The following is a 23,159-nucleotide window of genomic DNA, read 5'->3' on the forward strand; positions in this document are numbered from 1 at the left end:
CTTTATTCTTAATGCCATCATATTATTTCATTACATGGATATACCATAGCTTATTTCATATAGTGTCTGTGGACGTGTAAGTAATTCTAAACTTTTTCATTCTATCTTACTGCATAATTTTGATTACTTTCTTAGGATTAATTCCTTGCTTTTTTTTTTTTTTTTTTTTTTGAGATGGAGTCTCACTCTGTCATCCAGGCTGGAGTGCAATGGCACGATCTTGGCTCACTGCAATCTCTGCCTCCCGGGTTCAAGTGATTCTCTCACCTCAGCCTCCCAAGTAGCTGGGATTACGGGCACCGCCATCATGCCCAGCTAATTTTGGTATTCTTGTGGAGATAGGTTTAACCATGTTGGCCAGGCTTGCCTTGAACTTCTGACCTCAGGTGATCCTCCCACCTCGGCCTCCCAAAGTGCTGCATGAGCCACCACACCCGACCTAATTCCTTGCCTCTATGTCCCTTTGATTTTCCTTTCACAGGCCTCATTGTACTTGTAATTATTTATGTAATGTCTAGTCATTTGATAGAGTGTAATTCCCAGTCTTTGACATAGATGTTCTATAAATACTTTTGATTAAACAATGGAATGTTTTTAAACTTTGGGGTACATTTTATCAAGTAGTCTGAAGAAGGTATGTCGACTTAAACCTTTCCTAAAAGCATCATGAGAGTCTCTTTCTCCACATTCTCTTCACCGTTAGGCATTGTCTTAAAACAATCTTTAGACAACTTGACGTGCAGAAAGTGGTAGTTCATTATTGGCTTAATTTGAATTTTAAAATTACTATAGAATTTAAAAATTACTTAGAACTTTTTTTCATGAGTTTCTTGGACATTTATATTTCTTGTTTTGTGACTTGTTAGATTTAAATCTGCCAAGTGCTAGGAAATAGTCATTTCAATGTTATCCAAAAAGTGCCTAAACACCAGTGTTCGAAGCAATACTCCCTGGTTTAAGTTTCCATAGAGACAGGAAACAACTTTAGACTATAAAAGTTTAAAATTTTGCCTTGCAGTCTTGAGAAGAAAGATTGTCATTTTGCACAGAGATGGACCACTGTGGTTTCCCTGAGCTGGACAGCTGGGGAATAGATAAGAAATCCCAGTTAGGTACTCTTACCTTCGAATCGTTCTTTCCTGCTCATCACATTTGTCAGGTAGCATGTATCTTTTTTTTTTTTTTTTTTTTTTTTTTTGAGATGGAGCCTCGCTCTGTTGCCCAGGCTGGAGTGCAGTGGTGTGATCTCTGCTCACTGTAACCTCCGCCTCCCGGGTTCAAGAGATTCTCCTGCCACAGCCTCCCAAGTAGCTGGGAACTACAGGTGCCCGCCACCATGCCAGACTAATTTTTGTATTTTTAGTAGAGACAGGTTTTCACCATGTTGGTCAGGCTGGTCTCAAACTCCTGACCTTGTGATCCGCCTGCCTTAGCCTCCCAAAGTGCTGGGATTACAGGTGTGAGCCACAGCACCCAGCCTTGTCATGTAACATGTATCTTTAAAGGAACAAAGGAGAACATATATATTGACCATTTTCTTTGTGAATTAAAGTGCTTATTTGAATTTCTTTTGTTCTTGATGTGTATGTTTTCCTTCAGAATTTTCTGTTTACCCTCATTTCCTGATCCACTTAGAATAAATCCTAGTGTGCCCTCATTATCCACCTCACTGATACTGAATACTACTCATGACATCAGTGTGTAGGCTGCAAATGGCTGCAAAAAGTACCTAACGCTTGAGGAGTTAGTCATGCAATTTGTGTGGTCCTGTCTTCACTTAAAACCATCAAATGAAAAAAGAAAAAAAAAAAAGCAAAAAACACACACAAAAAGCTATACTCATATAGAGCAAAATGATACAGATTTCTTTATTTTTGTGCAGCTGCTGAGGAGCATCATTTCCCTTGAGAATCTATAATCTAATTCATGACCATAAATCATAGATTATGGCTTCTGATGGATGGGGCATCAGTGTCTAAGATCAGTTCATTCTGCTGTTTCCAGAAGATGTCCCAACATATAAAACACTCAAAGAGTAAATGCAAGCTGACACTTCAAGATGCCTTCCTAGAGGTATACTTTCAATCTCACCGTTCACATAAATGAAAAAGGTGGATGATAGCAATTACCCAACTCCTTTTACAAACTAGGAACAGTTCATGATGCTGAAACAAAACTCTTTTCTTTAAGAGTCAGGGAAAGAAGAAAGGCTGTGTGTTCAAGGAATTGACACTGTATAATCAGGACACATTCACAGGATATGGCAATAAGATCTGTTATTGCCCCTTTGGTTCTCTCAGGAAATTCTACCATATTGTCTTAGTCCATTAACTCTTTCATTTGGTCTCCAATTTCCTTAAACTTCCAATAACCTCCACTCTTAGTTGACCTCGCTTTGCTTCTTATTTCTTTTCTTTTCTTTTCTTTTTTTTTTTTTTGAGACAGTCTCACTCTGTCACCTGGGCTGGAGTGCAGTGGCACCATCTTGGCTCACTGCAACCTCTGCCTCCTGAGTTCAAGTGATTCTCCTGCCTCAGCCTCCCAAGTAGCTGGGATTACAGGTGCCCGCCACTACACCCAGCTAATTTTTTGTATTTATAGTAGAGATGGGTCTTCACCATGTTGGCCAGGTTGATTTTGAACTTCTGACCTCGTAATTCGCCCACCTCGGCCTCCCAAAGTGCTGGGATTATAGGTGTGAGCCACTGCGCCCGGCCCCCTTCTTCTGATTTCACTGAGATAATGGAATCAATCAAAAGAGAATTTCCTCAACTTTCCACCATCAAATAGCTAACCCACTGCATCTGTTCCCATACATTCGACCTGGCGCTGGACCTGTCCTCTGTTACTGCAGATTGAGACCTCCCGTCCCTACCAAGACCTAAATCCAATTAAGAGTTGGGTACACATTTTCTCTCCTTTACTGAAGGACTTTTCTGATGCAACTCTGCTTTCTCTACCATCAGTTCTTTCCTTCTAATAGCTCATTCTCATCAGCATAAAAATATGTACCTATTTTTCCTATTTTCAACAAAGCTCCTCCCTCCCCTGACCTCACACCCCTCGTCCAGATACTACCCCATTTTCTGTGTCTCTGTACAGCAAAATTCCTCAAGAGTTGTCTAATAGCTGCCTCTTGTTCTTCCACCCATTTGTTCAGCTTTTTTAGGCCTTTGATTTCACTTATTGCGTAAGCAATTTTATAACAACGGAAGTAATGAATACAAAAAAGACATCACCCACATTCCACTAGCCTAAGACATCAGTTTTTCTTGTTTTATTTGTACATTGGCTTATGCCCTTTTTTGTACTATTGCAGTCATAGTCTAGGAATATTTTCATATGCTACTCTCATTATTTAACATTATAATTTCCTTTCTTGCTACATAATTTATAGACTTAGTATTTTAAGAATTAAATATTATCAAGTTGATATGTGTATAGTTCATTTCACCATCCTCATATTTTAGGTCATTTAGATAGTATTTTGCCAGTGCTATAAATACTGCTGTGGTTAAGCACATCATGTACATAAGTTACCAAATAGCTTTTGTGCAAATTGTTTGTTCATACATATTGTAGAAGAATCTTTAAAAAATCTTTTATAAAGTGGTATAACTGTCCCATGCAATAGTGACTGGTATTCTATCTACTATTGAAAAGATAGTTAAGACCTATATAGTAGGCTGGACGCTGTGGCTCATGCCTGTAATCCTAGCACTTTGGGAGGCCAAGGCGGGCAGATCACAAGGTCGAGATTGAGACCATCCTGGCTAACGCGGTGAAATCCTGTCTCTACTAAAAACACAAAAAATTAGCTGGGCGCGGTGGCATGCGCCTGTAATCCCAGCTACTGGGGAAGCTGAGGCAGGAGAATTGCTTGAACCCCGGAGGCAGAGGTTGTAGTGAGCCAAGGTCACGCCACTGCACTCCAGCCTGGGCGACAGAACGAGACTCCATCTCAAAAAAAAAAAAAAAAAAAAGAAAAGAACCTATATAGTATCACATCCCATTGGAGCCAGGATGGGTAGGATAGTTACCTTGTTTACCTTGTTTCCTTCCTAATTACACCTCACCACCGTTCCTTCAAGCCCTGCTAGCATCGGTCATTCAGTGGTGACCTCTACCATTAAGGTTTTCTAGTCCAGAAGCTGACTCAGTGTCCATGTTCCGGCATGCCCCACACTTTATGAGACCACAACACTCTCCCAAGAACTGTCTGACCATGCATTACTTTTGTAGCATCACCTAACTGGACCTGTGTATTCTGCAACTCGGCAAGCATTCAGCCAAAGAACTAGATGCAAGTCACTCTATCTTGCAAGCACCTTTAATCTCTGTACATCTCTTCAAGGCCTTCTCACCAGGAATACTGTACTCCTCAGGGCCTAAAAATCACCTTTCCACTTCCCCAGCTCTCTCTTTCTGTAGACTGGGAGGAAGGGGAATGTTGGTTCGTGTGCCCATTGTAAGTCCTGCAGGGATATTCTGACAACTTGGCTTTCTGGTGTCTATCTTATGAGATAACATTTAATATCTGTCCCCCGAACCCTAAGTTTGGGCCTGGCATAAATTCCACAACTTCTGACTAATAAGATAAGTTACAGTTAGAGACTGCTGCAGTTTGAATATTGGTCCCCTTCAAAACTCATGTTGAAATTTAATCCTCGATGTGGCAGTATTGAGAGGTGGGGCTTCTCGTAAATGGATCAATCCATTAATAGATTAATGGGTTAGAATAGGAGAGGGGCTGGTAGCTTTTTACGAAGAGGAAGAGAGAACTGAGCTAGCACACTCAGCCGCCTAACCATGTGATGCCTGCCTTGCATTACCTCTGGTCTCTGCAGAGAGTCCCCATCAGCAAGAAGGCCCTCACCAGATGCAGCCCCTTGACCTTGAACTTTTCAGCCTCTAAACTGTAAGAAAGAAATTCCTTTATATACATAAGGATATATATACACACACATACACACACATAATATGTTTTATATAATATGTTATTATATCTATTCTGTTACATATATAGCAACAGAAAAGGACCAAGACAGTTACCTTTTGCCATTCCTACAATCAAAGCTTTGTCACTCTAATTTAGGTGCGGTTCCTGTAAATAGTTGATGTGGCAGGGGTCTTCTGTTCACTTGCTCCTCTGGATCCACTATCCACCCTTCTGCTGCCTGCTGTCTGCCTGAAGAGGCTGACCTGGAGGGACTACACCAAATTCTACCCTTGCACTCTAGCTTGACCAAATGCAGAAGAAGAGCAAGGTCAATTCTCAGCTCCTTTCCTGTGATGTCCCCTAGGGACAGCTGTGACATCAACTAAAGGTCACGGCTCCTCTCTGGATGGCCTCCTCTATAAGAGTCTTTCCTTCCAGGTTCTAGTAACCACATCCTCCCCTTGTGCTTTGGGGCCTAGGAGAGAATAATTCTGCTGGGATTAGCCCCAGTATAACACTATGCTTTGTTGTTCTAGTGCCCTCTCATACCTTCCTAAGTAAATCTTCTTGGAATTATCCTACTTTTGATTATGTAATCTTGTTGAGACCCTGTCAGTATATAATTAAATTTACAGTATATAATTAAACTGGATTTTCAAATTCAGTCTAAGAGGATTTGCTTTTTGATAGAATTTTACTTAGACAGTAAAAATTTATACAATTTTATTTCTTGTACATTTTTATACATTATTTTCTTTTTAGCTCCTTTGCTTACTTTTTAAATTTTCTTTTTATTTCATTTCTCCTGTCCTTATAAATTGGAATTGTTACTATTCACCTCTATTTTATTACTCATTGCTTTCCCAACTTTAACAGTTACATTTATATTTATACATGAAAATTAAAAATTATGACCTCCAACTTGCTCACTCCCTGACATATAGTTTTCAATTCTAATAACAGTTGTCTTTTAGCTTCTAATTGTCATGATTAAACTCATGTATTTCTATTGATACATCACAAATTAAATAACAACTTTGACTTCTTACCATGCTAGATTACTAGTTCTGTGTTTCTCTATTCCTTCCATTGAAAAAACCTTTAGAACATTTAGCTACCCATGTCTCCCTATTGCCCAAATCTCAAGTTTGGGTAAGATAATTATAGGATTTCAATCCCTGACTATTAGCAAGTTTTCCCTCACAGAATGTCTCTGCTGTTTCAAAATTCTTAACATAGTATAATTCCCAGTTAACTATCATCCATTTATTTATTTATTTATTTTGGAGGCAGAGTCTTGCCCTGTCACCCAGCCTGAAGTGCAGTGGCGCAATCTTGGCTCACTGCAACCTCTGCCTCCTGGTTCAAGTGATTCTCCCACCTCGGCCTCCCAAGTAGCTAGGATTATAGGCATGCAGCACCATGCCCTGCTAATTTTTGTATTTTTAGTAGAGATGGGTTTCACCATTTCACTATGTTGGCCAGGCTGGTCTTGAACTTCCAAACTCAAATGATCCGCCCACCTCGGCCTCCCAAAGTGCTGGGATTATAGGCGTGAGCCACCATGCCTGGCACATTTAGATTTAATTGTAAATATTATGAGTCATTATTCATCAATGTTTCTTGAATTTCTTATCTTTCCTATCATAAAATTTAATTTTCTTTGGTTAGAGAATTTTCTCAGAGATATATGGGTAGAATGTTTTTAGAGCCCTTGTAATATGCAAAAACTTTTTTAGTTTGATCTCACATGTGATGATAAATTTCATGATGTAGAGATATTGCCAATATACCATGTACTGTAAATGTAAATGCAATTATCTGGTTCAACCAAGGTTGTAGATAAGAAGTCTGTTACTAGTCCAGTTGTTTTTCCATTGAAAATTACCATTGAAAGTTGTCTGTTCTTTGCATAGAAGCATATATGATTTTCCACTATGATGCCAATTGCTATTTTTTAGTTCCATCATTCCTTCCCTGTTTATTAGTTGGCATATTATATTGTAAGGAAAAGCTTTCTTTTTCCTTTAGTTATTAATAGTATAAATTCATAGTATGGATTCATGGATTAATAGATGATTATTTTATTCAATAGGCAATATCTGTTTCTGATATTCTTTTTTTAACTTAAAAAAATTTTTTTTGTTTCTTTTTCTTTTTTAGAATTTTTAAATTTTAAAAATTATTTTGAGACAGTCTTACTCTGTCACCCAGGCTGGAGTGCTGTGGCGTGATTTCGGCTCACTGCAACCTCTGCTTGGCGGGTCCAAGCAATTCTTGTAGGCACTCCCAAGTAGCTGGGTGTTTCTGTCATTCTGTATTGATGGTCAAATTGTCCCAGATTTGGCTAGTGGAGACTCCTTCAGGATGATTTTTATGTTCTTTTGACATATTCCCATCATTCTTTGAATACTCCTTTACTTTCTAACACACACATAGATGTTCTACACTTCTCTTGTACTTTTCTTAATCAGGTATTTCTTCAAAGAGCTCTGGTGTTTTGTTTGTTTCTTTTCTTTTCTTTTTTTTTTTTAGAGGGAGTCTCGCTCTGTCGCCAGGCTGGAGTGCAGTAGCACAATCTCGGCTCACTGCAACCTCCGCCACACAGGTTTAAGCAATTCTCCTGCCTCAGCCTCCCAAGTAGCTGGGATTATAGGTGCCCACCACCACGCCCAGCTTACTTTTATATTTTAGTCGAGACGGGGTTTCACCACATTGGCCAGGATAGTCTCGATCTCTTGACCTTGTGATTCGCTTACCTTGGCCTCCCAAAGTTCTGGGATTATAGGCATGAGCCACCACACACAGCCACCTTTTTTTTTTTTTTTTTTAATTGCAGAGAATGATGTTTAAAAACTGAGATCTGGGCCAGGTGCGGTGGCTCACACCTGTAATCCCAGCACTTTGGAAGGCCAAGAAGGGCAGATCATGAGGTCATGAGTTCGAGACCAGCCTGGCTAACATGGTGAAACCCTGTCTCTACTAAAATACAAAAATACTCTGGGCATGGTGGCAAGCACCTATAATCCCAGCTACTTGGGAGGCTGAGGCAGGAGAATTGCTTGAACCTGGGAAGCAGAGGTTGCAGTGAGCCGAGATTGCGCCACTGCACTCCAGCCTGGGCAACAGAGCCAGACTCTGTCTCAAAAAAAAAACAAAAAACAAAACAAAAAAATTCCTGAGATATGGACACTAGGTATGCTAAACATTAAAGCAATGGCATTGCTCTCAGGCCTGCCCAATGGAAAGAGCTAGAAAATACATAATATATGTCTACATATATGTATGTATACACACATATTGTGGAAAAGACAAAAACACTGATTAAAATATTCCTATTTTAGTCTTACACACCACCAAGTTTATTCTACTTTTCTCCTTTTCCATATTTGTAACTCCTTTTTCTAAAACTGAGAAGCTTTGTTCCCATTACTTAAAACTATTTGTTTATTGGATCAACCCCCAATGTGATCAATCTCCTCTCATCACCACTGCTCACCACATTTGGCTTCCAGCATCCCATCATAGGTGGCTGCCCCCTGCTTGGATGCTTTCCTTATCTTGCGTGGGTGTGCATGCCATGACAGCACTGCCTTCCCTACTCAATGCAGATGCTGTTCTCATTCCTCCTGGGCTCCAGCATCTGGTGCTGGGCCACTAACCTACTCCCCAGAACCAAATTATTTAGGCAAGAAATAAAGAGGGTAGGCAATGAGGAAAACAAATTATCTATCTCTTTATATCTATATGTATATGTTTATGTATATCTATATTTATACCTATATATTCGAAAACTTCCATCACATTTGATGCCCTTTCTTTAATTACTTAGTTTATCATTTTTCTTATTACCAAAGTAAGACAGACAAGCAATGCAACACTGACAAGCAAAAAGAAGAACATAAAGAGTAGTACTAATCAGGGCCAGCTTCACAGGTGTGTGACTTGTACAGCTGCACAAGGACCTGTGCTCAGAAGGTTTATGCTTTGTTGTCATCCTGAAATTCTTCATAATTTTTGAACAAGAATCCCTGCATTTTCAATTTGCTTCTATGTTCCTTTCTAGGAAAGTATACATATGTTTATGATTTTATCTTATTTTATTTTTATAGAGACGAGACATAGTCTTGCTCTGTCACCCAGCCTTGAGTGCCGTGGTGGGATGATGGCTCATTGCAACCTCGAATTCTTGGGCTCAAGTGATCCACTCACCTCAACCTCTTGAGTAGCTAGGATTACAGTTGTGTGCCACCGTGCCCAGCTAATTTTTTAATTTTTTGTAGAGATGGACGGGGTCTCGTTATGTTGCTGAGGTTGGTCTTGAACTCCTGGGCTCCAGGGATTCTTCTGCCTTGGCCTCTCAAAGTGTTGTGATTACAGGTGTGAGCCACTGTGCCTGTCCTGTTTATGTATTTTAAAATGAAATCATACTGTGCATATTTTGTTACCTGCTTTGTTCAGCTGAAAGTTTTGTTCCATATATCAATACAGTATATCTTCAGCATCATCATACGAATGTATCTTTAATTAATTTAACTAAATTACTTCTTATTGGATATATAATTTCTAGCTTTTCAACATTACATGAGCAAGGGATTTGGGTATCAGGTAGATTTGGTTTAAAATTCTTCCTTCATCACTTACTAATTATATCATCATAAAATAAATTCAACTCTCCGAGCCTCATAGCTAATGTTTTTTTTTTTTTTTTTTTAGACGGAGTCTCGCTCTGTCGCCCAGGCTGGAGTACAGTGGCCGGATCTCAGCTCACTGCAAGCTCCGCCTCCCGAGTTTACGCCATTCTCCTGCCTCAGCCTCCCAAGTAGCTGGGACTACAGGCGCCTGCCACCTCGCCTGGCTAGTTTTTTGTATTTTTTAGTGGAGACGGGGTTTCACCGTGTTAGCCAGGATGGTCTCGATCTCCTGACCTCGTGATCCGCCCGTCTTGGCCTCCCAAAGTGCTGGGATTACAGGCTTGAGCCACCGCGCCCGGCCCATAGCTATTTTTTAAAAGCATTAAATGAATTACTCCATACAAAGCACTTAGTTCCTGGTACATAGTAAGTGTTTAGTTAAATTTTCTTCAGTTTCCTCAGTTGTAAAATGGGAATACCCATAATATCTATCTCAGGGGTTCTTGTGAGAATTAAATGAGTTACTATATGTAACGTACATATAGTAAGCACTCAGCAAATGTTCATAACAATATGATTACAACTATAAACTGATTCAGAGCTTATTGACTGATAATGAACTATCGGTTAAAAGGCCAAAAAGTTTTTTGAAAAAGCAAACTCTAAACGTTTATTTATCAACAGCCAAAAATGCTTACAAAAAAAATTTTTTTTTGGAAAAGTTTCTTTGACCCAAAAATCTGGAATCCAGAGAGATCATGTGGCCAAGCCTCAGTTCACTCTGATGAGTTTCCGGAACACACTGGATAGTTGTGATCTTATTTAAATTACTAAGCCCTTTTCAGTCATGCCACTAATTCTATTTTGTTTTGTTTTGTTTTGTTTTAACCAGAATAATATTCCCTCTTCATCTGTGTTTCCTAGAATGAAGAAAAATAATATTTTCCTTTTACCAGTTCCCTATCACTCCTTTTATTTAGTTGTCAGATATATTTTGAAATAAATTCTTATGTTTTTAAAATTCTTCTCTAGCAGTAGGCATTTAGGATATTTGTTGGCATATCTGAACCTAGGCCAACATTTTCATTGCTGCATATTTTGAATATCTTGAATAAATTTTAAATGGTTTCTTTCCATCCTATTCTCTTCTCCGGGAGCCACATCCTACAAGTCCTGACATGCCCTGTGCAGGGAGGCCATGGGTGGGGAAGCGATGTAGGGATTCCCCTAACAAGACTGAAACTGAAACTTCTAAAAACTCCTCTTGATTTCTGTCCACATTTATTTTCCATTTGCCTTTCTGGCACCCTTCCTTCTTTTTACTGAACTTCTCATCCTCCAAATGTCCCCAAGATAGGGCCTACACTTTGCCACACCCTCTTGACTGTGGCAGGAGTGTGTATTCTCTTCTAAAAACCTCCTTGTTTCAGAAGTTCCAGTCAGAGGCATCCGTTGCCTCAGGGAGGATTAGAATTATTAAATCAGGAATGCAAAAAGAAAGAAATAATTATTGTTCAGCTTTTGTGATTTAAGAATAGACTTTTGAAACCCACAGCTGAGACAACAGTTTGTGAAGGAAAAACAAAAATCAAGGCTGTTGAGAAAGAAAAGGTTTTTTTAGTTTCAAATAGGAAAATCACCAGGCATGAAGTTTAACCTGAACAATACACTGTAAAGAAGATAGATGAAGAAGCATTGCCCCAGCAAAGGGAGGAAAGCAGCTCAGGGGAAGTGGCTGGCATGGGAATCTGAGAGGGGGCACATTCATTTCCTTATGGGGTTGAAACTCTGGAAGGTACCAGAAGAGAATCTCCCAATATGTTTTCAGAATTCCTGTTGGAACCGAACTGTCGATTCCCTCCTGGGCAGGGGTCGCCGCGAAGGATCACCGACACGAGATTCACAGCAGAGAGTTATTTATTACTAGCGCGCTAGGGTCCCAAGCTCTAAGTTGGCCCTGGGACCCCGAGTGCTTGTTACAGGTTGTTTATATAGGCAAACACAAGTTCAAACACAGCTTAAGGCGCGAAATTCAAACAAAGCTTTAGGCGCGTGGTAATTGGGTCTAGCTATGGCCTGAGCAAGGTGTCTTGTTCTAATTGGTTAGAGCAGGACCTTATGAGGTTTTTTTTCTTAGAGTTGCTGATTCCGGGAACTTCGAGGCAGGGTGGGACCCCCGGAATTGGCAGGGTGGGACCCCATGAAGTTGTTTCCCGGAATTGGCAGGGTGGGACCCTATCAGGGTGGGACCCTATCGAGGCAGGGTGGGACCCTATCCAGAGCCACCTGGTGTTAATTTTTTATATGAGGCCTAGTTTCTAAGTTTTATGAGGCCTAGTTTCATTCCAAAACTGGGGGAGCCTCATGTACCAAGATGTAGTTCAGGAATGGTTGTAAGTCTCAAAAGAAGACGCACACACAGCCTAATGTAACCTCATACACCCTATTCACCCAGCAAGCGATAGGAGAGTAGTCAGTGCTTTCCAGGCTCCAGGAGAGGAGAGAGAGAGACTGACTGACAGAGAGACAGAGAGAACCTATTGGGATCTCAAGGCTGGGATGTGGAGGTGCTACAGTGTTGGCTACATTTGTGGATCACATGAATTGTCAGGTACGTCTCAGTTGATGACGGCCAGCTGAGGACCAAATGGGTCAGCACATCTGTGAAGAATTTATCCCTTTATCTGCTGATAAATGGATACTGTTGAATGACATAGTGGTGACACAGTGATGGAAGACCAAATACTCAGAACACTGGCCCAATGCCTGGACATCTTGAAAGCTCTTTCTAGTAGACACTATTGGTCTCACCCATTTCCTTTATTTGACCAGCACACCCATCCCCAGCTGTTGTAAATGTTGGCTGATAATAGCTGACAGGGCTACTTGTCTCCAGAAAATTGCCTTCAGCTGGGAGCTGCCCAGAACTAGCTGGGAGGTTACCTCACTCCAACCCTCTCTGGGAGTCAATGACTAGGACTGATGTGGGGCACAAAAACCTGGCCCCCTGACTCAGGGGGGCTCAACTTTGTGGTTCCATTCACATTCCTGGCTTCCTTTGCAAGCTGAGGCTAGATTTCAGTTGAAATCTTATGTGCTTAACTTCTTCCCCTGAGGAATCCCACTGCCTCCATTTCTTCACAGCTTTGTTCTGAGAGCACTCCCTCAATCAGTCACTTGCATAAGAATCTCTGCCTCAGGCTCCGGTTCTAGAGAATCTCACCTAAGACATTTCCTCCAACACCAGCTACTATTTTGGGAGAATGAGGAGTTAAGGAAAGTTCTTGAATGACTGGCCGCATTTAAATCTGAAATAACTAAGAAACACACTGAAATGATTGTATTTATGTAGAACCAACTTGATTATGTTTTGAGACATCAGGGGAAAGATAAAGACTAAGTTTAGCAGACACAGTGGATCTTGCCTGTAAATCCAGCTACTTGGGAGGCTGAGGAGGTTGAGGCAAAGTAGGAGGATTGCTTGAGTCCAGCCAGGGGTTTGAGGCTGAAGTGAGTTCTGATCACACCACTGCCTTCAAGCCTGGGGAACACAGAGTAAGACTCCATTTCTAGGGGAAAAAAAAAAAAAAAAAAGACAAAAAAATTTAAAATGCTGCATTTCTTCATCAGAGATTATGGCCTATGAAGTATTGGATCCACTATACATAGAAAGTCCTTTTTCTCCAGATCAACTGCAACTTCTTCACAGCATTCATTTTGTTGGCATTGTTTCTAGGGTCAAATCAAAATACAAGGACCAGGAGAGCTGGCCAAAAAAACCCACAAGACGAAACAGTATATTCCTGACCAAAAGAGGAAGAACCATGTGTCAAAAGAAAAGCTTTAGAAAAATTAAATTGAACCGAGTTTAACTGAGCACAAAACAATTCTCAAACCAGGCAGTCCCCAGAAACCATAATGGGTTCAGAAAGACACTAACATTGCTGTATGGTCAGAGAGAATTTATGAATGGAAAAAGAAAAGTGATGTACACAAAACGGAAGTGAGATACAGAAACAGCTGTATTTGCTACAGCTCAGCATTTACCTTATGAACATGCTTTGAACATGGCTTAAACAGTTGGCCACCTCTGATTAGCCACACTTGGTGATTGGTACAAGACTAGGTTGCAGTCTGTTTACACATCCAGTTAGATTATCATTCACTATGTGTCGAGAAAACTGTTAGACTGAATTTGAAATACGTTCAGGAGGCAGCTTTAGGCTAAATTTAATTTAATAATTCCCTTATTTTGGTCAACCACTAAATAGGTTATGGTGTCCTCATGATCATGCATTTCTTTGGGGGTTTTGTTATTCCAGTTGAAGAGATAGCATTTGACATTCTACAGATGGCTGCACGACAATATTTGAAACTTTTGAGAGAATACAATGCACCAGATAAACTTACTATTACGATTATCAGGAGGATAACACCAAGAGTTTGGAGTATGCTCCTTAGCTAGTGTCCTCATGAACCAAACCAAGTAAAATCAAATATATCAAAGAAAGAGCCAGATAAAGAGTCTACTTGTTTCAACCAAGCAGCCTGTTTATTAATCCCCTACAACTGAATGTCCATAATACCCAATGTACTCATACATTTACAAGTAGTGTCAGCAATTGCACATATTCTTCCCTCCCTGCTTAGTCCATCAGTAATCTAGAGCAATTTTATTATCTACCACAACATTTTCAAGAGAATTTAAAGCCTGTTGTGCAACAATAGCTTTTGCAGTAGAATCTGCTATAGAGCCTATTACAAGGGCTAAATTTCTAATTATTGCTTCATTTACTCTGAACTATGGAAAAAAGAGACCTAACAACTGATGCCCATCCAGAAGAGACAGGCCTCCAGGAATGTTCTCTTTAACTTATAATGTAGGCTAAGAGGAGTGGACCAATGTTCTGACTGATTTTAGAACAACAAATGTACTATTAAAAATTGTCACTCACATTGGCCCTTCATCTTCCATCCATCAAGGCATAAGGGTGCGCATGTACAAGGCTGGTTGCAAAATCCTCTACAAATAAAATATACCCTGTGAGTGCACACAAGACCCCTTTTCCAGCTCCATTATTTACAGAGGCATGAGCGGAAAAAAAAATTAGGAGAGGTAAGTGTCTCATGACAGCAGAGAAGTCTGATTTGAGATCCTGGGAAAGCGGTCCACATCTAGGATGCTTCTGGGGAGAAACTTCCCTGGTTTACTTTTCCTTAAGGTTTCTAGTGGGGGTATAGTTCCATGAGTCTGGAGGTGCCTTTCTGAGTTGTGAGATTAAGGATCCAAGGTTTGAGGTCTCAAAGTTTTGCTGCAGTGTGAGTGGCAAGGGCAGTCTTTCTCTGGTGTTTTTTTCCAGAAGATCCAATCTATGGGTTATAGATTGTGAAAGGTTTGATTGTCCTCAGTCAGTGGATCATGGAAAGCTTCCTTTACCTAGAGGAAATACACTTTGTCATAATGCATTAAATTCTTGTGGCATTTAGTCATATCAGAGTTTAGGGGCAGAAGATACATGCACAAGGTTCTATTATTAGGAGCATAGGCCCTCCAGTCACTATTTCATAAGGGACCAACTTATGTTTTTTCACTGGAAGTGGATCTGATCATCATCAATCTGCAATACCTTTGACCAAGGCAATCAAGTTGATTTAGTTTAGCTTTTCCTCGTGTTATTGTATCTGTAATACCTTATTTAGCTGTTTTTGCAACTTGTCTAGTGAAACAAGTACCTTTGTCACTGGAGATTTCTCCAGGATTGCCCCACAGGGGAAACACATTTCCTAACGATGTTATAAGCATCAGCCTTCTTGTATGGGAAAACTGCTGTACAACCAGAAAACATGCACTGAAAATAACAATTGAATGAAATACCTCTATAAATGTTCAAATGGTCGATCAGGCAGCAGAAATGTACCTGAAGTTTTGATTGTCTTCCCAGGATTATAGGTTCAACAAACCAAACATTGGTCATAAACCATTTTAGCAATTTAGAACAGTCACCACACCAATATGTGTTTTTATATAATTTGATAATTTTTTCTCTGCCATGATGAGTCATGGGGTGTAGAGCATTTAATAAGAGAAGCCTTGAGGACTGGGGAAAGACTAGGTGGCTCTCCAGGCTTTTCTTGAGTCCATGCTTAACACTGGATTTATATCCTCTTAAATATCAATTTGGTTTTTCCAAATCCTGTGTGTAGCACTGTTTATTAGATGGGGTATTACAGGTAGTTTGACTTGGACAATGGAGTTCATTCAAATTGCGTGTCTAAAGAATTTTAGTACTGGCTGATTTAGTGTGAAAATCTGGCAGAGTATTTCCTTTGTATTCAATTAATTCTTGTCTCGCTCGGGTTAGCAGTTTTATAAATTAGTCCAGCTCTTCATTAGAGTTCTGGGAATTCTTGTACCACCCATATTATATTATCTAAAAATTATCAGAAGCCTACATTCAAGGATGCTTGTCAGTGTCTTTTCCATCCTTTCCATGAACCTCCTTGAAGACACAACACTGTAGGAATTTATTTGCTTGTTAAGAACTTTCAGAAATTGCATCAGAATCAAGCAATTAACTGCAGAAATGACTTTAAATAGTTATAAAGACACAATTGAAAAGGAAGCGTGGTTATTTCCATGGCCTACAATAACAACATAATCATAACTATGAATGATAACATACCAGGACATGTCAGAGTTTTAGGAATCTCATATAATTTTGGAATATATATTAAGAACATATACATAAAAATATAACTCAAAGAAGGTTAAACACCATTACTTATTTTACAATGCTTTCCATGCAATTTAGCATATCAAATAAGCCAATTTATTATCTTTTTTCTAAATGTTGCAGAGGACTTCTAATATCCCAGAGTTAGTCTGAGGCCAGATTCAGTTTTGAATTTGTGATTTGATTTTGGGAAGACTGCCAAATATGTCAAAGGTTTACAATACTTAATCAAAATAGGTTCACAAGTCAGTGTAAAATAACAGTCATTCATCTAGCCGAAGTGGTAATTAAAAGGTTTTGAAATGCAAAAACCTTTATTTTTTGATAGAGAGGAGACAGTTTTCCAAATAATCAAAATACCTAATAAAGTCAGCATGAGATAAAATCTGTCTCTCCTCTTTCCTCTTTTTTTGTAGTTTACTCAAAAATTAAACAAAAGTATTTTACTGCCTCTTATTAATGGTATACAAAATTCTTGTTCAAATGAGAAAACCAAATTTTACTTTTGTATTGGTATATTATCGATGCTAAAGCTAATTTTAATAAAACGTTATAAATAAGTCTATCCAATCTCAGTCAGCTTTTGACCACACAAGATTTCCATAAGCCTTTTATATCTTAAACAATTTTTTCTATTGTATTTATCTTCCCAACTTTCTATATTTACTAGTTTTATCTGTATCTTTTTTTTACTCACTCAATTTGAAACGACTTTTAAGTAACTTCTAAATTAGACAAAATTACTTTTTTTTCAATAAATGCACATTTTCAACCCTTTACAACTTTCTTTATCAAAGACATACCTTGCTTTCCTTTATACACCCTGGATGCAGAATTATTTCTCTTATGTCCAGTAGTTTTTTGTTGTTTGTTTTTTTTTAGACAGAGTTTCACTCTTGTTACCCAGGCTGGAATGCAATGGCACAATCTTGGCTCACTGCAACCTCTGCCTCTCAGGTTCAAGTGATTCTCCTGCCTCAGCCTCCTGAGTAGCTGGGATTACAGGTGCATGCCACCATGCCCAGGTAATTTTTGTATTTTTAGTAGAGATGGGGTTTCACCATATTGGCCAGGCTGATCTGAAACTCCTGACCTCAGGTGATCCACCCACCTCGGCCTCCCAAAGTGCAGGGATTACAGGTGTGAGCCACTGTACCTCGCTGTCCAATAGTTTTAATTACATATATTAACTATAATTTCACCTCTTACTAACCCTGATTGCTAGTGAAAATCCTAATTTTGAACTGTTTCGTGTCAGTATTTGTAGATGAAAAACATTTTATAATTTTTTAGAAATACGCTTTCTTTTTTGTTTATTAATAGATCTAAACACATTTAGCTTTTCTATATCATACTAAAATAATATGCCAAAGTATGTAAATTAAACTTATTTTTAATAATCAATGTTTCAGCATTTTAACTTACTCATAAGTGACTGAGGCATTTTATAATTATATATTACTAAATTTAATATAATGTGACTTTAAGATTTTAAATTACTGAAAATAATTTTGAAACTATGATACAGTTGTATTCCCTAGTCATCCTAGATCTCAAGTAGCCATGTGGCACCCAGGATGGCTATGAGGGGCAGGCCCTGTCTGGGTCCTGAATTTACATACCAGGTATAGCGCTCAGGACAAAGGACAGTGCTATAAAGATGATGCCTGAGGATCCAACTCCTCCAAGAATGGATAGGAGGAAAAGCTGACCCAGGGAGGAAGGGGCCATATTAGGTTTGACTATGCCTTGCAGCTGGTGGTGTAGGTGCTGAAGACGTGTTCCCAGGCCTTACCATAGCCATCTATCCAGACTCTAGAATCCAGAGCCTCATGACCAAAATATGAGTTCACAGTAAAATCAAGCAAGTATCAAAAATGTTAAAGCAGCAGCAGTTTTATGACCTTAAAACATGCATTAGAAGCTGGGTGCAGTGGCACACACCTGTTATCCCAGCACTTTGGGAGGCTGAGGCGGGAGGATCATCTGAGATCAGGAATTTGAGACCAGCCTGACCAACATGGAGAAAACCCGTCTCTACTAAAAATACAAAAAATTAGCCCAATGTGGTGGCGCATGCCTGTAATCCCAGCTACTTGGGAGGCTGAGGCAGGAGAATTGCTTGAACCCGGGAGGCAGAGGTTGCAGTGAGCTGAGATTGCATCATTGCACTCCAGCTTTGGCAACAAGAGTGAAACTCCATCTCAAAAACAAAAAACAACAACAAAAAAATACATTACGGATAGCATAAACCTGTCCGATCAGCAAACATTTCTGAATTATAGTTAGCTGACAATTTTGAAGCCATTCCTATTTTATTTTACTAACAATTTAAAAACCAGCTTTATTTACCAAATATTATTCCATATGCATATATGCATAACACATATAGACACACAGAAGCAGATCTTTTTTTTTTGAGACAGAACTCCTGACCTCAGGTGATCCACCTCCTCAGCCTCTCAAAGTGCTAGGATTACAGACATGAGCCACCACACCCAGCCAGAAGCAGATCTGATAGTTTTCATAAAGAATTTTCATTTGCTGGCTTTTAAATTATTTTCCCCAAATTTACACTATCAACCTTCCAATAACCTGTATCATTGCCCTAAGCCACTGTTAGCTAGGCAACCCTAAATTTGCTCTTTCAAAAGGATGACTCTTTGATGAAGCAAAGTAGAAATTTATGTCTCCAAAGCACAGAGCTAAGACTTCAGGCCTAAATATTGTACCATCATTTGCCAAAACAAGAAAGAAAGATGTAAAGGCCCAGTTAAGACAAGATGACCAGGAAAAGCACCTTAAACAAAAGTAAGACCTGTTATGGAAATTTACATCATTGGTAAGAGTTTATAGTGCCACAGTTCTTTCTCTTTTCTGAGTGCACAGAAGCAGACAACCTTACAAATGTAAATTTCCTTTATAGATGAATAGCTCTGAAAAAGAAGCCTACTTTACCTGAGGGCTTACCTTGATAAACTCTACCCAGGATAGCTTTCTTTTAGCCTCTAGGGCAGGATAGTAACTAAGCCAAAAGGTTAGCAGATTTAATCAACTAGTCACTTAAGCTTTTTACATGTGTCTTATAAAGTCTTCTAAAAAACCAACAAAATATTGAGACTTTTTTTTACAGGCTTTTACACATCAATATGCATCACTGGTTGAAACTAATTCAGAGCCTTCTTTTTTTTTTTTTTTTTTTTTTTTAGATGGAGTCTCACACTGTCTCCACACTGGAGTACAATGTCATGATCTCAGCTCACTGCATCCTCCACTCCCCAGTTCAAGCGATTCCCCTGCCTCAGCCTCCTGAGTAGCTGGGACTACAGGCACGCACCAACTTGCCCAGGTAATTTTTTGTATTTTAGTAGAGATGGTGTTTCACCACGTTGCCTAGGATGATCTGGATCTCTTGACCTCATGATCCACCTGCCTTGGCCTCCCATAGTGCTGGGATTACAGGCGTGCGTCACCATGCCCAGCCTTAACTGCACTTCTTAAAGTGCAGTGTTGTCATTTGGAATGTTCCACTATAATTTTAAATTACCTTTAGTAAGATTTTTGCCATTGCTGTAAATGTTTACTGCTGCCAGGGCCTAACATTTATACATGTACAGATAAATGTAGCCAGATTGTGGAGTAGTCAATTATTCAGAAATTAAGGATCCTAATTTTACATTGAATCTTGGCTGTGGCTCTTAGATTCCGTTGATCATCTAAGCCAATCATTTTTCTTTACCTAAGTGCAAAAGAAAAAGAAACAAAGAATATGAAAATCCCTGCAGACTTCCAAAAGTCAAAGTTTGCGCTCCTGCAGTATTGCCACTTACTGACAGTTTCTGTCTGACCCAGCTGTATATTCAAGGCTTCTAACTGGATCCAGTCCAGTCAATTATCAGGTTAGATCCAATCCTGGTCCCAGTCCACAGTTTCTGTTGCAACTTCCAAACCCAGTTCAGATAAAAAAAAATTTTGCTCAAACAAACACAAACAGCTGAAAACACAAATCCATGAAACTTCAGAATCAGAGTGAGAACTTAACCCACGATCCCTAGTTATTGTGAGAGCAAGGGACACGATAAGCCTGGGTACTTTGCTTGGTCACTCAGCGTTCCTGAGGGGCTGCTGGAGGCTCTACTTCATGCACCACTGTTTTTTTAGAGTGGTTCTATGAATCTATTTATTATTTTTATTTCAATAGGTTTTTCTGGAACAGGTAAAGTTTGGTTGCATGGCTAACTTCTTTAGTGATTATTTCTGAGATTTTGGTGCACCCGTCACCCAAGCGGTGTACACTCTATGCAATGTGTAATCTTTTATCCCTCACCCCCCTCCCATTCTTATTCCCTGAGGCAGGAAAACAGGGTCTGGAGGTAGGGAATATAAGACCAATTTGCACTTCAGCTGGGACAGGAAATATCTTCTCCATAGGTGTAGGCCAAGTAAATAACTTTGTAACATTACTTCATCCTCTTTATTTACATAGGGCATACCCCATGTAACAAGTGAAACCCTCTAGAGGGTATTTAAATTCCCCAAATTTCTGTAATGGGGTCTTTGAGCCTCTATGCTTGAGCCTGCTCCCACACTGTGGAGTGTACTTTCATTTTCAATAAATCCTTCATTCCTTCCTTGCTTTGCTTGTGTGTTTGGTCCAATACTTTGTTCAAGACACCAAGAACCTGAGACATCCTCCACAGATGACACCCAGAGTCCCCAAAGACCATTGTATTATTCTTATGCCTTTGCATTCTCAAAGCTTAGTTCCCACTATAAGTGAGAAAATAAGATGTTTGGTTTTCTGTTCCTGAGTTACTTCACTTAGAATAACGGTCTCCAACTCTATCCAGGTCACTGCAAATGCCATTATTTAGTTCCTTTTTATGGTTGAGGAGTATTCCATGCTCTCTCTCTCTCTCTCTATATATATATATACACACACACACACACACACGTATATATACACACACACACCATTTTCTTTATCCACTCATTGATTGATGGGCATTTTGACTAGTTCCATATTTTTGCAATTGTGAATTGTGCTGCTATAAACCTGTGTGCAAGTATCTTTTTCATATAATGACTTCTTTTCCACTGGGTAGATACCCAGAAGTGGGATTGCTGGATCAAATGGTAGTTCCACTTTTAGTTCTTTAAGGAATCTTCACATTGCTTTCCATAGTGGTTGTACTGGTTTACATTCCCAGCAGCAATGTAAAAGTGTTCCCTTTTCACCATATGCACGCTGTTATAAACAAAGTTTCGGTGCCGCAAAATAAATAGCACTCAAATATAAAATTTTCTTTTTAATTCTCAGCAAGGCAACTTACTTCTATAGAGGGGTGTGCCCTTATAGATGGAGCAATGGTGAGTGCACATTTGGACAAGGGAGGGAAAGGGGTTCTTATCCCTGATGCACGTGGCCCCTGATGCTGTATCGTTCCCCTATTGGCTAGGGTTAGACCAATCAGGCTAAACTAATTATAATTGACTAATTTAAAGAGAGTGATGGGGTGAGTGGTTTGGTGGGAAAAAATGGTTATGCAGGGTGAAGAATATATCAGGGTGAAGCAGGTAGCAGGTAATCAGAATGAGTCAGGGTGGAGTGGGTGATCAGAATGAGGGTGGAGCAGGTGATTGAAATGAGCAAGGGTGGAGTGGGTAATCGAAAAAGTTTGCTTTATGAGAAAGTTAAGTTTAAAAGTAGAAGGCAAAGAATTGAACACACTGACATTGATTCTTTGAAAAGAAATCTAGAGCTCATACCTAACAACACCTCTTCTTTCATTTCCTTACAGCTCTTTCTTTTCAAGTTTTTTTAACATGTCTTGGCTTAGTTGTTCTGCTTGATTTTCCAAAAGAAACAGTTTCTCTGGATAAGGTGAAGGATAGTTAAGGCAGGTTTTAGTAAGTGCCATTTTTATGAGCCTCTGCACCAACCCACAGATGCACGGTGTGACACAGAACCTGACAAGAATAAGTACGGCTTATTCTTATGGCTTATTCCCTTACGGCTGTGAGGGAAGTAAGAATTGAGGCTATTATTCTTTTCCATTTACTGAACCACTTTTCTAGCCATTCTGTAAAGGGTTCATTTACCCTTGAGTTGTTGGCTAACTCATTGGACAGATCAGTCAGACCCTGCAATGCCTTCATTATACTTCCATCAGGAGCAGTGTTGTTTGGGATGAAGGTACAACATTGAGTTTTAATCATGACACAAACTCCTCCTCTTTTTACTAATATCATGGCTAAGGCTATCCTATATTCCCAAGCGATCTGGCTAGTAGCCCCTAATTGCTCAGCTATTCCTTTAACAACGTCTCTAGTGTAGTTAATAAATCGCTGTTGATGGTAATAGATGTAGTTTATCCAATCTACATTTTTATTGTCACCCACCAAAATATTGACTCAAATCCTGCAGCTATTTGATTTCAGGCTTTAAATTGATCTGGTATTCCCTGTGGGACTCCAATTGCGTCTAAATAGATGTGAGAGTCAAAAGACCCATAAAGGGCTTCTCTCGCTTTACAATGTCTTATTTCTCCTTCCTCTGGTTGATGAAATGCCAGGGTGAAAGGGATAGCCAATTGGACTAAAGCACAAGTGCCACTCCAGTTACTTGGCAGAGTGCCCAGTAAAGGCTCACCACAATATCACCACTCATCTGCTCTGGGATGAACAAGGGCTGACTGATTGGTAAGGTCTTGAAAATTTTTAAGCTCACTGCATCTGTTTAGGTCTCCAAGGAACACTAAGTTTCCTCCCTGTCATGAGAGACATGAAGTGAATTTAGTGTTGGAGATGGAAGCTGGATGGCCCTCGGGGGTTGACCCGCAGGGTGCTGGA

Source organism: Macaca nemestrina, chromosome 3 (genome assembly GCF_043159975.1).
Source record: "Macaca nemestrina isolate mMacNem1 chromosome 3, mMacNem.hap1, whole genome shotgun sequence".
NCBI lineage: Eukaryota > Metazoa > Chordata > Mammalia > Primates > Cercopithecidae > Macaca > Macaca nemestrina.